The sequence below is a fragment of the Scyliorhinus torazame genome, chromosome 20 (genome assembly GCF_047496885.1).
Source record: "Scyliorhinus torazame isolate Kashiwa2021f chromosome 20, sScyTor2.1, whole genome shotgun sequence".
NCBI lineage: Eukaryota > Metazoa > Chordata > Chondrichthyes > Carcharhiniformes > Scyliorhinidae > Scyliorhinus > Scyliorhinus torazame.
In genome coordinates, this window is record NC_092726.1 from 19139062 (window position 1) to 19152240 (window position 13179).

The window sequence follows — 13179 nt, forward strand, 5'->3', positions numbered from 1 at the left end:
GATTGGAATTATCGGAATCTTAATTTTGAATAATTTGAAACATTTAAGAATACAAGAAAATACAATACTTCCAAAAGATAAGGGAATGAAAGACTGGAATGCCCCAGTATAATTAACAAGGAAATCTCCCTTCCAGTAAGCTGGCAGACCAAGGTCAGATTTACACGAAGGCCCTCTCATGATATTATGAGGACTTGATGTGGAATCACATGTACAGTAAAAGTATTGCGATCAGGAGCAGAAGAAAATACTTTCGAATAATGTCATGTAATCAGCAAAGCTGTTTTAAAGGTGATATATATCCTAGATCGCCCCCAGCCAGGCACTCACTCTCAGCCTGCAGGGTGATTTCGGTACATGGGACTGACAGGAGACGAAAGCCGAGCTGAAGCGTAGAACAACCGGGAGGAGACCAGCAGATAAAGGAGAGAGATTGTCGAGGAGGCCCAGGAAGGTCTGATCAACCGACCAGGAGAATCCAGAAGCAAGATCTTTTTATTTTTCTGTAAAGACAGTGATTTTATCTTTTAAAAGAAAAAATAAAATAGCTTAAAGTTTAAACCTGAAACAGTGGTTTATTACAAAAGTCTACTTTACTTATCTAGCAACGCGGGACCCAGGATCGAGGCTACTAGGTGGTAAGTAGATAAAATTCTTCTATGAAGATACGGGTTATCCCGGGGAATAACTTGAAACACTAGTTTGACCTGAATAGCACCCGTTAGTAAGTCTGCACAGGGAGTGTGAATCCCTGTCCACCATTTAGAATCTCTTGACCCTTGTCCCGTAAAGGGGAAATCTAAGAATTCTAAGAATAGTGGTGAGGTTTAAATACAACCGACACAAACTTCATCAGCAAATGTGTGGACGACTGCATGCCAAAGAAAGCAATACGTATGTTCCCCAACAAAAACCATGGCTCAATCGCAAGATTGACTCCCGGCTGAAGGACAGGTCTGAGGCGTTCAAGTCAGGCGATCCTGACCCTGACCCTGGATACAAGGAATCCAGGTACGACCGCCGTAAAGCCATCCCAGATGCCCAGAGGGAATATCAGACCAAGCTCCAGTCACAGACTAGCGTTACAGACTCTCGGCAGTTGTGGCAGGGCCTAAACAACATACTGCTCGGCTTTGCTTTGTAGCGTTATCTCCAGCAGCAGCGCACCCCTCCCTGATGAGCTCAATGCATTCGGTGCTCGGTTCGAGTAGGAAACCAACGATCCGCTGTCGAGTGTCGCAGCAGCCCTTAACACACCCATACCCAGCATCACGTTTCCAATGTCAGATCGGCTTTCCTGAAAGTAAACCCCCGGAAGTCGACTGGTCCGGACGGGATCCCGGGTCGTGCACTCAGAACCTGCGCGGACCAGCTGGCAGATGTGTTCGCAGACATCTTTAACCTGTCCCTACTCCGCTCCGAGGTCCCCACCTGCTTCAAGAAGACGACCATCATACCGGTGCCGAAGAAGTACCAGGCAACGTGACTCAATGACTACCGTCCAATGGCCCTGACTTCAGTCGTAATAAAGTGCTTCGAGAGATTGGTCATGAAGCGCATCACCTCCATACTCCCAGAATGCCTTGATCCACTGCAATTCGCATACCGCCGCAACTGGTCCACAGTAGACCCCATCTCATTGACCCTACATTCATCCCTTGAGCATCTCGACAACAAGGACTCCTACATCAGACTCCTATTTATTGACTACAGCTCCGCCTACAACACCATAATCCCAGCCAAACTCATATCAAAGCTCCAAAACCTAGGACTTGGCTCCTCACTCTGCAACTGGATCCTCGCCTTTCTAACCCACAGACCACAATCAGTAAGAATAAACAACAACACCTCCTCTGCAATAGTCCTCAATACTGGGGCCCCGGAACGCTGCGTACTTAGCCCGCTACTATACTCCCTGGACACACACGACTGCGTGGCAAAATTTGGTTCCCACTCCCATCTACAAGTTTGCTGACGATAAGACCATAGTGGGCCGGATCTCGAACAACGACGAGTCAAATGCAGGAGGGAGATAGAGAACCGAGTGGAGTGGCTAGCAAAATAAAGAGCTGGTCATTGACTTCAGAAAGCAAACTACTGTACACACCTCTATCAACATCAACGGGGCCGAGGTGGAGATGGTTAACAGTTTCAAACTTCTAGGGGTACACATCTCTAAAAATCTGTCCTGGTCCACCCACATCGACGCTACCACCAAGAAAGCAAAACAGCGCCTATACTTCCTCAGGAAACTAAGGAAATTTGGCATGCCCACATTAACTCTTACCAACTTTTACAGATGCACCATTGAAAGCATCCGATCGGGCTGCATCACAGCCTGGTATGGCAACTGCTCGGCCCAAGTCCGCAAGAAACTTCAGAGAGTTGTGAACACCGCCCAGTCCATCACACAAACCTGCCTCCCATCCATTGACTCCATCTACACCTCCCGCTGCCTGGGGAAAGCGGGCAGCATAATCAAAGACCCCTCCCACCCGGCTTATTCACTCTCCCATCGGGCAGGAGATACAAAAGTCTGAGAACACGCACGAACAGACTCAAAAACAGCTTCTTCTCCACTGTTACCAGACTCCTAAATGACCCCCTTATGGACTGACCTCATTAACACTACACCCCTGTATGCTTCACCCGATGCCGGTGTTACGTAGTTACATTGTGCACCTTGTGTTGCTCTGTTATGTATTTTCTTTTCTTTCCTTTCTTTTCATGTATTTAATGATCTGTTGAGCCGCTCACAGAAAAATACTTATCACTGTACCTCGGTACACATGACAATAAACAAAATCCAAATCCTGTGGAGTTTTACAAGGAGATCAGTGCAGAGCTGGGGCCGCTGCTAGTGAGGACTTATAATGAGGCGAGAGATAAGGGGGAGCTCCCCTCAACATAGTCGCAGCGTTCCACTCCCTGATCTTGAAGAAAGATAAGGACCCGGAGCAGTGTGGGACGTACCACCCGCTATCACTGATTACTTTTGTTGCAAAGTTGTTGGCAAAAGTGCTGGCATCGTGAGTAGAGAGGACTGTGTGCGGGGGTGATAGGGGAGGGCCAGATGGGCTTTGTGAAGGGAAGGCAGTTGTCAGCAAATGTGCGAAGGCTGCTTAATGTTATTGTGATGTCTTTGGAATGATAAGAGGTTGAAGGAGTATAGGTAATGGATACGGTGAAGGCCTTTGATTGGGTGGAGTGGGCGTATTTGTTGGAAGTGCTGGGTCGCTTCAAGTTTGGTCAGGGGTTTGTGGATTGGGTTCGGCTGTTGTACAAGGCACCGATGTCGAGCGTTCGGAAGGACAGGAAGAGTTTGGGGTAAATTGGTGGATGAGATAGTGGTGCCTACTCTCCCCGTTGCTTTTCACCTTGGTGATAGAGCCATTGACAATGGTGCTTAGGGTATAATGGGGTTGCAAAAGGATTGAGCGGGGTAGTGACAAGCATAGAGTTTCACGAAATGCTAACAATTTGTTGTTATACATTTTGGACCCGGTGGGCTGCATTGAAAGGATTTTGGAGATCTTGCCGAAATTTGGCCGGTTTTCAGGGTAGACATTGAACGTGGGGAAGAGCGAGATATTCCCCATTAATGGTAGAGGGCAGAAGAGGAGGTTCGGGGGTGGATGGAGGTGGTGTCGTGTAGGGGGAGGGGTTTGAGGTCACAGTTATTGGCGTCTCTTCCGTTCTCGCCGGTCAGGTGAGCCTCGTGGTGGTTTTGCCGTATGGATATGGAGCCAGTGTCGGCAGCATTGGAGAGCATGTTTTGTGGGTGCCGATATGTGACAACCATAGGTTTGTGCCAGCAGCGCTGAATGAGAGGTTCTGGGGGTGGGAGCAGGTGGGGATGGTATTTTAGGGACTTGTTCATAGGGGGCAAGTTTGCCGGACGGGAGGAGTTGGAGGAAACACATGTGTCGCCAAAAAGGAATGGTTTTAGGTATCTGCAGGTGGCGATTTCGTGAGGAGAGAGGTGTCGTCCTTCCCGGGGTTGCCATCTCCGGTTCTGCAGGACAAGTTGTTGTTGGAGGATAATATAGGGGAGGGTGTTAAATATCTATAGTGAATTAATGGTGAGGGAGGGCGCTCCGGTGGAGGAGATTAAGTGCAAATGGGAGGAGGAGTTGTGAGGGGAGGTGCAGCCGGGACATGGAAAGAGGCCTTGCGGAGGGTGAATGCGTCCTCGTTGTGTGCAAGGTTAAGCCTCATCCAGTTTAAGGTGTTGCATAGGGCTTGCCGAGGATACGCCGGTTCTTTGCAGACGTGGAGGATAGGTGCTGGCAGTCTGTGGGGGGTCTGCGAATCACATGTTTTGGTGTGTCCAAAGCTGAGGGGGTTCTGGCAGGGGTTCTGGGATGTTATGTCCGAGATTGTGAGTGTGGGGGTGGCCTCGAGCCCAGAGGTGGTGATTTCTGGTGTGTCGGATGATCTGGGAGTCCAGGTGGGGAGAGAGGCCGATGTATTGGCCTTTGTCTCCTTGCTAGCCCGGAGACAGATTTTGTGGCATTGGTGCTCGGAGTCGTCAAAGGCCGGGGGTATGGGTGAGTGACTGGCAGAATTACTGTGGTTGGATAAGGTCAGGTTCCCATTGCAGGGTTCGGAGGGGGGGTTTGCCTGGTAGTGGAAACAGTTCATTGGTTTCTTCAATGTGGATTAACGGGTCAGCAGGGGGGGGTGATTGGGGGCTGGGGGTGGGGGTAAAGTTAGGAAGGTAGGATGTTGGTATCGGGGGAGGTTGGGGATTTGTGGTTTTTGTTCATGTTGATGTTTTGGTCTTCTGATATTTTTTTGTATATATGGAAAAGGCTTGAATAAATATATTTTTAAAGAAAAAAATGGATTGAAAATTATGCCTGCGAAGGAGCTTGGATCAGCCATGTTGAACATACCACATGAGCCATTTCCTCTCACAAATGTGGCTTTCACAAATTATTCCAATACTTAATCCAAATGATGATTGACAGAATCTCAGCTATATAGTTCCGAAGGTAGCACTCGCGCTTCAGTGTCAGAAGGTTCTGGATTTCAACTGCCACTCCACAGACTTGAGCACAGAATCTAAGATGGCGCTCGAGTGCAATCCTGAGGGAGGGCTGCACTGTCAAAGGTGCCGTCTTTCGGCTGAAATTTTAAACATCTGGCATGTAAACTGGATGCAAAAGGTCTTGTGACACTAATCAAACAAGTGCAGGGATTTGTCCCTGACGTCCTGGCCAATATTTATTACTCAACAACATCATATTATCTGGTTGTTATCACATTGCTGTTTGTGGGTGCTTGCTGTGTGTAAAAGTGGGAGCTGCATTTCCGTCATAATTACCTCATTAGTTGCAGAAGGTTTCAGGGACATCATGGGAATGTGAATAGTGTTATACAAATGCAAGTTTTCTCTTTCTTTTAAGATCTTTGTTCACAATTTTAAAGGTAAATTCAGCAGAGTCCTAGATTCCTCTGGGTGCTCCGGTTTCCTCCCACAGTTCAAAGATGTGCAGGTTAGGTGGATTGGCCACGCTATATTGTCCTCAGTGTCCAAAAAAACGTTAGGTGGGGGGACTGGGATAGGGTATGGGCTGAGGTGGGATGCTCTTTCTGAGGGCTGGTGCAGACTCGATGGGCCGAGTGGCCTCCTTCTGCACTAAATTCTATGACCATAGGCTGCTTCCCCCTTTGATGGGGGAGAGCTGACTGGTGGTGATTTAACATGAGGATCACCACACCTCAGTCGAGGGACAAGGTTGAGAAAATGGGGCTTCATGAATAACCTCAGTCAATACGGGAATTGAACCCATGCTGCTCTGCATCACAAACCAGCTAGTTAGCCAAGTGAGCTAAACTGGCCCAAGGCTGTAGCTCCATCCGAAGCATGGACAGACCCTTCCAAAGCATGACACGGATTGACTTTGCATGTGAAGTATTGGCTGACACAGTTCCATCAATCAATAATCACCGCAGAACTGGTGCTGGGCTCTCATTGCACTGAGCTTTAGACCATAGGACATTCATGGTATCTGAGTTGAACAAAGGAGTTTGGACCATTAAGAGACCTCTCTCTAATTCGGCGTCTGCACAGATCTGAAGGTAGGGTTACCACATGTCAAGAGAGGGCGGGAATGTTTTTGTCCGACAAGTTGGAGGAATAAGATGAATGTGGATGGTGTTATTTTTGAGTTGTAAGACTAAGCAGACAGGCCACAGTGTATTTTTTATGTTCGCAGTGTTTCCTAACTGCTTTGGATGTCTGTACTATTTGGCATGGAACGCAATGCACACGTCCTCTACTGACAGTCTTATAAAATACATTTACTGGACGAAATTTGAGAAATGGCCTTTGATTAATACAGGGTCTGAATCAAATGTCTGTGGGAAGGAAAAACAAGGACAGAAAAAATGTAAGGGATGTGATTAATGACGAAAGTGAGCATGGTGTAAACTCCGTCCAAGAACCCAATAACTTTGTTTAAAAAAGCATGAGTATTAAATGGGATTTTGCTTCTCATTTTCAGAAAAGTGGTGGCACTTAAATTCCAGATAGGACTCATTTCACATAAAGAGCATGTTAAATCATATTCTGGGGCAATGTGTAAATAACTGTATTTGTATATATTAGTAAGAGCCATCAGTTTATCTCATTTATCTGTTGAATACTCAGCTGGTTGTGTTACTTAAAAGATTTGGTTTATATCTCAGTTAATGATACTATCAATGAAGGATGTGCAGTAACTACCAATATTTATTATAAAATAACACAATCAGTATTGACCATGTCCGGCTGTTGTCAGAATACACTAAAAACTAACATAACAGATCTAGAATTTGCATTTCATCACCAAGTTCATTAAATTATCCATTCCTCCCTGTTGGAGGCCTGAGACTGATATATGTTTGGTTACAAAACCAAAAATTGAGAGTCTAAAAAGGTTGAGATACAGATTAGCACTGATCCAAATAGTGGAACAGGCTCAAGTGGCTGAATGGCCCACACCTGTTTCTATGTTCCTTGCTCCCTATTACCTTATCTTCCTACTGGGAGTTCAGGAACACTGAATACAGCCTCGCAGCAGACTTCAATCAGTGTACATTTCATGATCCATATTCGTTTTTTGTTTTGTTACTATATTTGTCAGCAGATTGGCTTTTCCACTCAATAGGCTGAGGCAGACCCTTCATGAACGTGGCAAAGATTGGATTTTTTTTAAAGTTTGGGGTGAAGTGAAATATAATATTACTCTACTATGCAAAGTAATGAAATAGGGGCTGGTTTAGCTCACTGGGCTAAATCGCTGGCTTTTAAAGCAGACCAAGGCAGGCCAGCAACACAGTTCAATTTCTGTACCAGCCTCCCCGAACAGGCGCTGGAATGTGGTGAGTAGGAGCTTTTCACAGTAACTTCATTGAAGCCTACTCGTGACAATAAGTGATTTTCATTTCATGATCAGCTAGCGGCACGGTGGCACAGTTGGTGACACTGTTGCTTCACAGCTCCAGGGTCCTGGGTTCGATTCCCGGCTTGGGTCACTGTGCAGAGTCTGCACGTTTTCCCCGTGTCTGCGTGGGTTTCCTCCGGGTGCTCCGGTTTCCTCCCAGAAGTGCTGTTGGGTGAATTGGACATTCTGAATTCTCCCTCAGTGTACCTGAACAGGTGTCGGAATGTGGCGACTATGGGATTTTCAGTCACTTGATTGCAGCGTTAATGTAAGCTGATGTGTGACACCTGTAGAGATTATTATTAAGTAATATCACCCTATCATACAACTTGAAAGTAATCTCTTCACACCCTGGGTTTGCCACAAATGCAGTGTGCTTATATTGAAAGCGCCTTTGACAACATTGATTTTGTTCTTGTCAGTGTCAGTAATGTGTAAGCAAGTGCAGCCGAGCCTAAAGGACATCATTCTGATAGAAATAACGAGAGGAAGCCTCAGAATGAGAAGCAGTGTGGTGTCTCTCGCCCTGGAAGTATTGCCCCTCACTGTGGAACTGTCACATCAGCCTGATGGACACAGTTCTCACAGGTAGTGTTGTCTCCATATGTAGGCCTCTGAACATGTTCAAATCCAGGGAGTGTTTTTTTCACCGTGATAATATTTTTGGAATCTCTGCTCAGAAAGACAAGCCACATTAGTCATTTCACATATCCAGCTTCAGCACAGAATTGTACAACACATGAAACCACTTAGCTCATCTTGTTCCTGCCAGCCCTTGGAAAGATTTATCCTGTTGTTCCCACTCTCCTGTTCCTCCCCATTGACCTACTTCTTTTCAGTTGTCTTTTGCATCCAGCCTCTCACCATGCTATCAGGTTCATTCCAGACTTGCTATGTGAAAAATATTCTCCTCATCTGTCTGCCCCCCTTGCTTAAAACCATCAAAGAAGCACTCAGTCACAGCCAGGTGAAGCACATTAATAATAATAATCTTTATTGTCACAAGTAGGCTCACTGCAGTGAAGTTATTGTGAAAAACCCAAGCTCTCTTCTGTGCCTCAGTCACTGTGCCACGACCGCAACCTTAGTAAGATCCATGGTAATTTTGCACTGTTGGCCAATATCAGTGAAGAACTCGGTAGAGACTGGCTAAGCACAGCACATGATAGACCCCAACACTCAGCACCGGGCTGCAGAGAGGTTCAATCCATTTGTTTAAATCTGATTTGAACTCAGGAAGAGAGGTAAAAGAAGCCGTCTCATCCCCGTGACAACCTGACGCCCCTCAAAAGTAGTCCAGAATCAACAATCAGTTGTGAGTTAACAAAATCCAATTGCTCAATTCGGGTATTCATTCACTACTATTTTAATGCAGACATTCACCCATTTATTTTAATCAAGTTAACACCTCTGTTATAATAGCTTGTGCGCCAATGTTCCAAGGAAATGGCACAACAGAGTCTAATGCACGGCTTCTTCAGCACAATTAAAACCATCTACGTTCTGAGTACCCAGGGCCGCACCCCATTGAGAGCCATAAACGGAGAGGCTTTCATCAGAGACAGAGAGGCAATCAATGCCCACTGGAGAGAGCACTTCCAGGACCTCCTCAAACAAGATACAGCCTTCGACACAAGTGCTCTCAACATCATCCTGCAACACGTTATCCGCAACCAGCTCAGCACAACACCAGCTCGTTGTGAGGTCGAAAAAGCCATCCAACAGCTGAAAAACAACAAGGCCTCTGGCGCAGAAGGAATACCCGCAGAAGTATTAAAATGTGGCGGAGAGGCACTCTTGACAAAAATCCACAACCTCATCACCTTTGTCTGGAAGGAAGAGAGCGCACATAGAAACAAACATAGAAAATAGAAGCAGGAGGAGGTCATTCAGTCCTTCGAGCCTGCTTCGTCATTCATTATGATCATGGCTGATCATCAAGTTCAATACCCTGATCAAGCCTTCCCCCCCCCCCCCCCCCCCATATCCTTGATCCCTTTAGCCCCCAGAGCTATGTCTAATTCCTTCTTGAAATTACACAATGTTTTGGCCTCAACTATTTTCTGTTGGAGTGAATTCCACAGATTCACCACTCTTTGGGTGAAGACATTCCTCCTCACCTCAGTCCTAAAAGGTTTACCCCCTATCCCCAAACTATGACCCCCTAGTTCTGGACTCCCCACCATCGGGAACATTCTTTCTGAATCTAGCCTGCGTAATCCTGTTAGAATGATTCTATGAGATCGCCCCTCACTCGACTAAATCCCAGTGAATAAATCTTGACTGACTGTCCGGCCATCCCAGGAATCAGCCTGGTAAACCTTCGCTGCACTCCCTCCATAGCAAGAACACCCTTCCTCAGATAAGGACCCAAAACTGCACACACTACTCCAGGTGTGGCCTCACCAATGCCCGATACAATTGCACAGTCAGAGACACTGCAAACATGCCAAGTTATTAATATAAACAATCCTTTTGATGAAGTAAATGTTCAGATTCTCAACTATCATGTCCTCCGAGATGATGTAAAAAGCCATCTCCAACAGAATGTAGGCAGAACAATCCCTCACATGATACATCATGGATTATAGATCAGGCAGCAACCGTGAAACCATGTAAACCATGCTCACATTGGTCTCATTCGGTACAGAAAGCAGACATTCCCTGGGAATTGTGTCCTGATTACTCTTTAACACAAGCTTTTTATGACTCTCACAGCATGTGTTATTTAACTTTTGGGGATCATCGTCTTGAAGTAACAAACTATTCCTCTGGTTGTACAGAACAAAGTGGTGAATCTTTTAAAAACCAAGGTTCCATGCAGTCTGATGTAAAGCTGTGACCTCCAGTGTTTGTATTGTGTTCCCTCTCCAACTCCAATTGCCATTCACTACCCAAATGGCAGCAAGTCAAAGACACAAGTTGACAGCTGAATGAAGGGAGTACATCAGCACTGAACACACTAACTACCTTACCAAACGCAATGGCTTTAGAATGAATGTGAAATTTTATTTAATAAGAAACGTGTACTCTTCAAATGACTGAACTTGTGGCAATATGCTGGGACCTTGCAATTTTCAGAACACTCTGAGCTTTATGCATTCACCACAATGCGCTTGTTCAAATGAAATGACATTTGAACATGTTACACAGTGCATGCACGAACCACAATCAATTATTTCTTAGAAGCTCAGTGTGAGAGATTTCATCTGGCACTTAATTGGGTTTGACAGTGGATCGCACTCCAAAAGGAAATTATTGATTTTCAACCACTCTTAAAATCACAAATGCAGATATTCAATTTGAAGTGACTCACAGCATTGGCCTGGTGAAAATACCTTGTAAGATGCGTACATATGGGGATGAGTGATAGTACGTCATCAAATCTCCAATTGTAACTTTTCACAATCACTTTCTGGCTCAAGATACTGAGGGTGAAATCAGTCTTGGGTCATCGTCACGAGAACCAATAATTAGACAATGTAAAATAGGTGCATTCATTTTTTGAAAATTAATTTTACGGGTTGTTGGCATCACAGGCTCGGCCAGAATTTATTGTCCGCACCTAATTGCCCCGAGGAAGGTGGTGATGAGCTGCTTTCTTGAGCCGCTGCACACCCACAGCGCTGTTCGGGAAAGAGTTCCAGAATTTTGACCCAGAGACAGTGAGGGAACACTCAAGTCAGGCTTGGGGGGCTGCATGTTCACATGTGTCTGCTGGCCATGTCCTTCTAGATGGTAGATTGTGGGATTGGTGGGTGCTGCCATAGGAACCTTGGTAAGTTGCTGCAGTGTATCTTTGAGATGGTACACTCGGCTGCCATTGTCCGTCGGTGGTGGAGGGAGCAAATATTTGTGGATGAGGAGCCAATCAATGAAATTTCATTTCATTTCATTTCAAGCGGGCTACATAGAACATAGTACATAGAACGTACTGTGCAGAAGGAGGCCATTTGGCCCATCGGGTCTGCACCAACCCACTTGAGCCCTCACTTCCACCCTATCCCCTTGCCCCAATAACCCCTCCTAACCTTTTTGGACACAAAGGGCAATTTAGCATGGCCAATCCACCTAACCTGCACATCTTTGGACTGTGGGAGGAAACCGGACCACCCGGAGGAAACCCACGCACACACGGGGAGAACGTGCAGTTCCACACAGACAGTGACCCAGCAGGGAATCGAACCTGGGACCCTGATGCTGTGAAGCCACAGTGCTAGCCACTGTGCTACCGTGCTGCCCGTACGTTGACCTGGATAATGTTGAGCTTCTTCAGTGTTGTTGGAGCTGCACATGATTCTGGGTTAGCCCCACCATCATCACATGCAATTAACAGCAGAGGTTTTAGGATAGAAATCAGGCACTGTTTCTGTTCTCTTATCCAGGGACACTGATGCCAAGTTTAACCTGAAACTCCTTAAAAACTGCTACCCTGTCAGAGATCAAGTTTACTCAACACAAACTTGGATTCTGGGTATTCTGAATGTGTAAAACGTAGTTCTCCACCTGGTGGCACCCTTTACCCACTGGCACAGTATAAATTCTTGATGGTAAGAAGGGAAAGTATAATAACTCTTAAGGAATCTGTCGTGGATGAAGGTGAATTTATTTACAGACTTCCTCTTATAATCTTAGTACAGCAATTCGCTCCCAGTGCAGACATTGCTGTGAGGATAGATCTGATCAGGCCCTGAGTTGGGCCTGCATTTATGCCCTACCTTAACAAGCCCCAGGTGGTTGGCCTCTGACCCCTCCCTCAGGAACTTCTATTCCATGAGTCCCCAGGGTGGCACGGTGATGCAGTGGTTAGTGTCATAATATACACCAGTAGAGAATGGTGCAGACACACAGTGATGGACACACAGTGGGACCAATCAACACACACAACACCGCAGCCAATCACCAGTGAGAGCACACGCACTCTAAAGACAGGGAGCATCAGAGTTCCCGCTGATTCGAGTTGCAGCTAGCTAGGAGGACAGAGCTCACAGCCTGCAACACAAACATTCAACATGTGCTGAGTGCATCGACTGGTTAGGACAAGGCAGAGGTCTTTAGTTAAAGCTAGTATCGTATTTAAACAGTTAATGATTCAATAAAATAGTGTTGCACTATTTCAAGTGTTGGTGACCTGTATGTGATCCAGAACACCCAACATATCATGATACCAGGAGTGGTGGGATACTAGCAGTTCTTATGCCTACCTGCAAGTGATCTGCCTTCCGCCAGCATTCTGTCATCCTTCAGCATGGACAACATCAGACCGCCGCCACCGCTCCGCATCGCAGACAACCTCGGGGCCAACTGGAAGATTTTCAAACAGCGCTTCCAGCTCTTCCTCAAAGCCACGGACAGGGAGGGCGCCTCGGACACCAGAAAGATTGCTCTTCTCCTCTTCACGGCCGGGGACCATGCCATCCACATTTTCAACTCTCTCACCTTCGCAGATGAAGGTAAGATGAAGTTCAAGACGGTCCTCCTCAAGTTTGACACTCGCTGCAGCGTAGAGGTGAATGAAAGTTTTGAACGCTACGTATTCCAGCAGCATTTGCAGGGTAAGGATTGTAGCCACCTGAGTTGGCCAAGTCCCGATTTTAAAATGGCGAACGGCAAAGGCTGAAGGGAAATTCAGCCAACACAGGCAGAAACCAGCAGGTGCAAGTTTGCTGTGTATTTAACTCTGCAAAACCCCAGACAGCATCGACACCAGCGACCATCAGCATAATAATATAGCAGCCACCTACAT

General features: G+C 46.3%; 1 protein-coding gene across 1 annotated transcript in view; it reads left to right on the forward strand.

Moving 5' to 3' along the window:
- Window positions 1-220: 220 nt before the first annotated feature.
- LOC140396933 (electrogenic sodium bicarbonate cotransporter 4-like) overlaps window positions 221-13179 on the forward strand; it is a 150012-nt gene continuing 137053 nt past the window's right edge. The window contains exon 1 of the mRNA XM_072485871.1: window positions 221-638. The gene's annotated coding sequence lies outside the window, so the exon portion shown is untranslated. The remainder of the gene's footprint in view (window positions 639-13179) is intronic.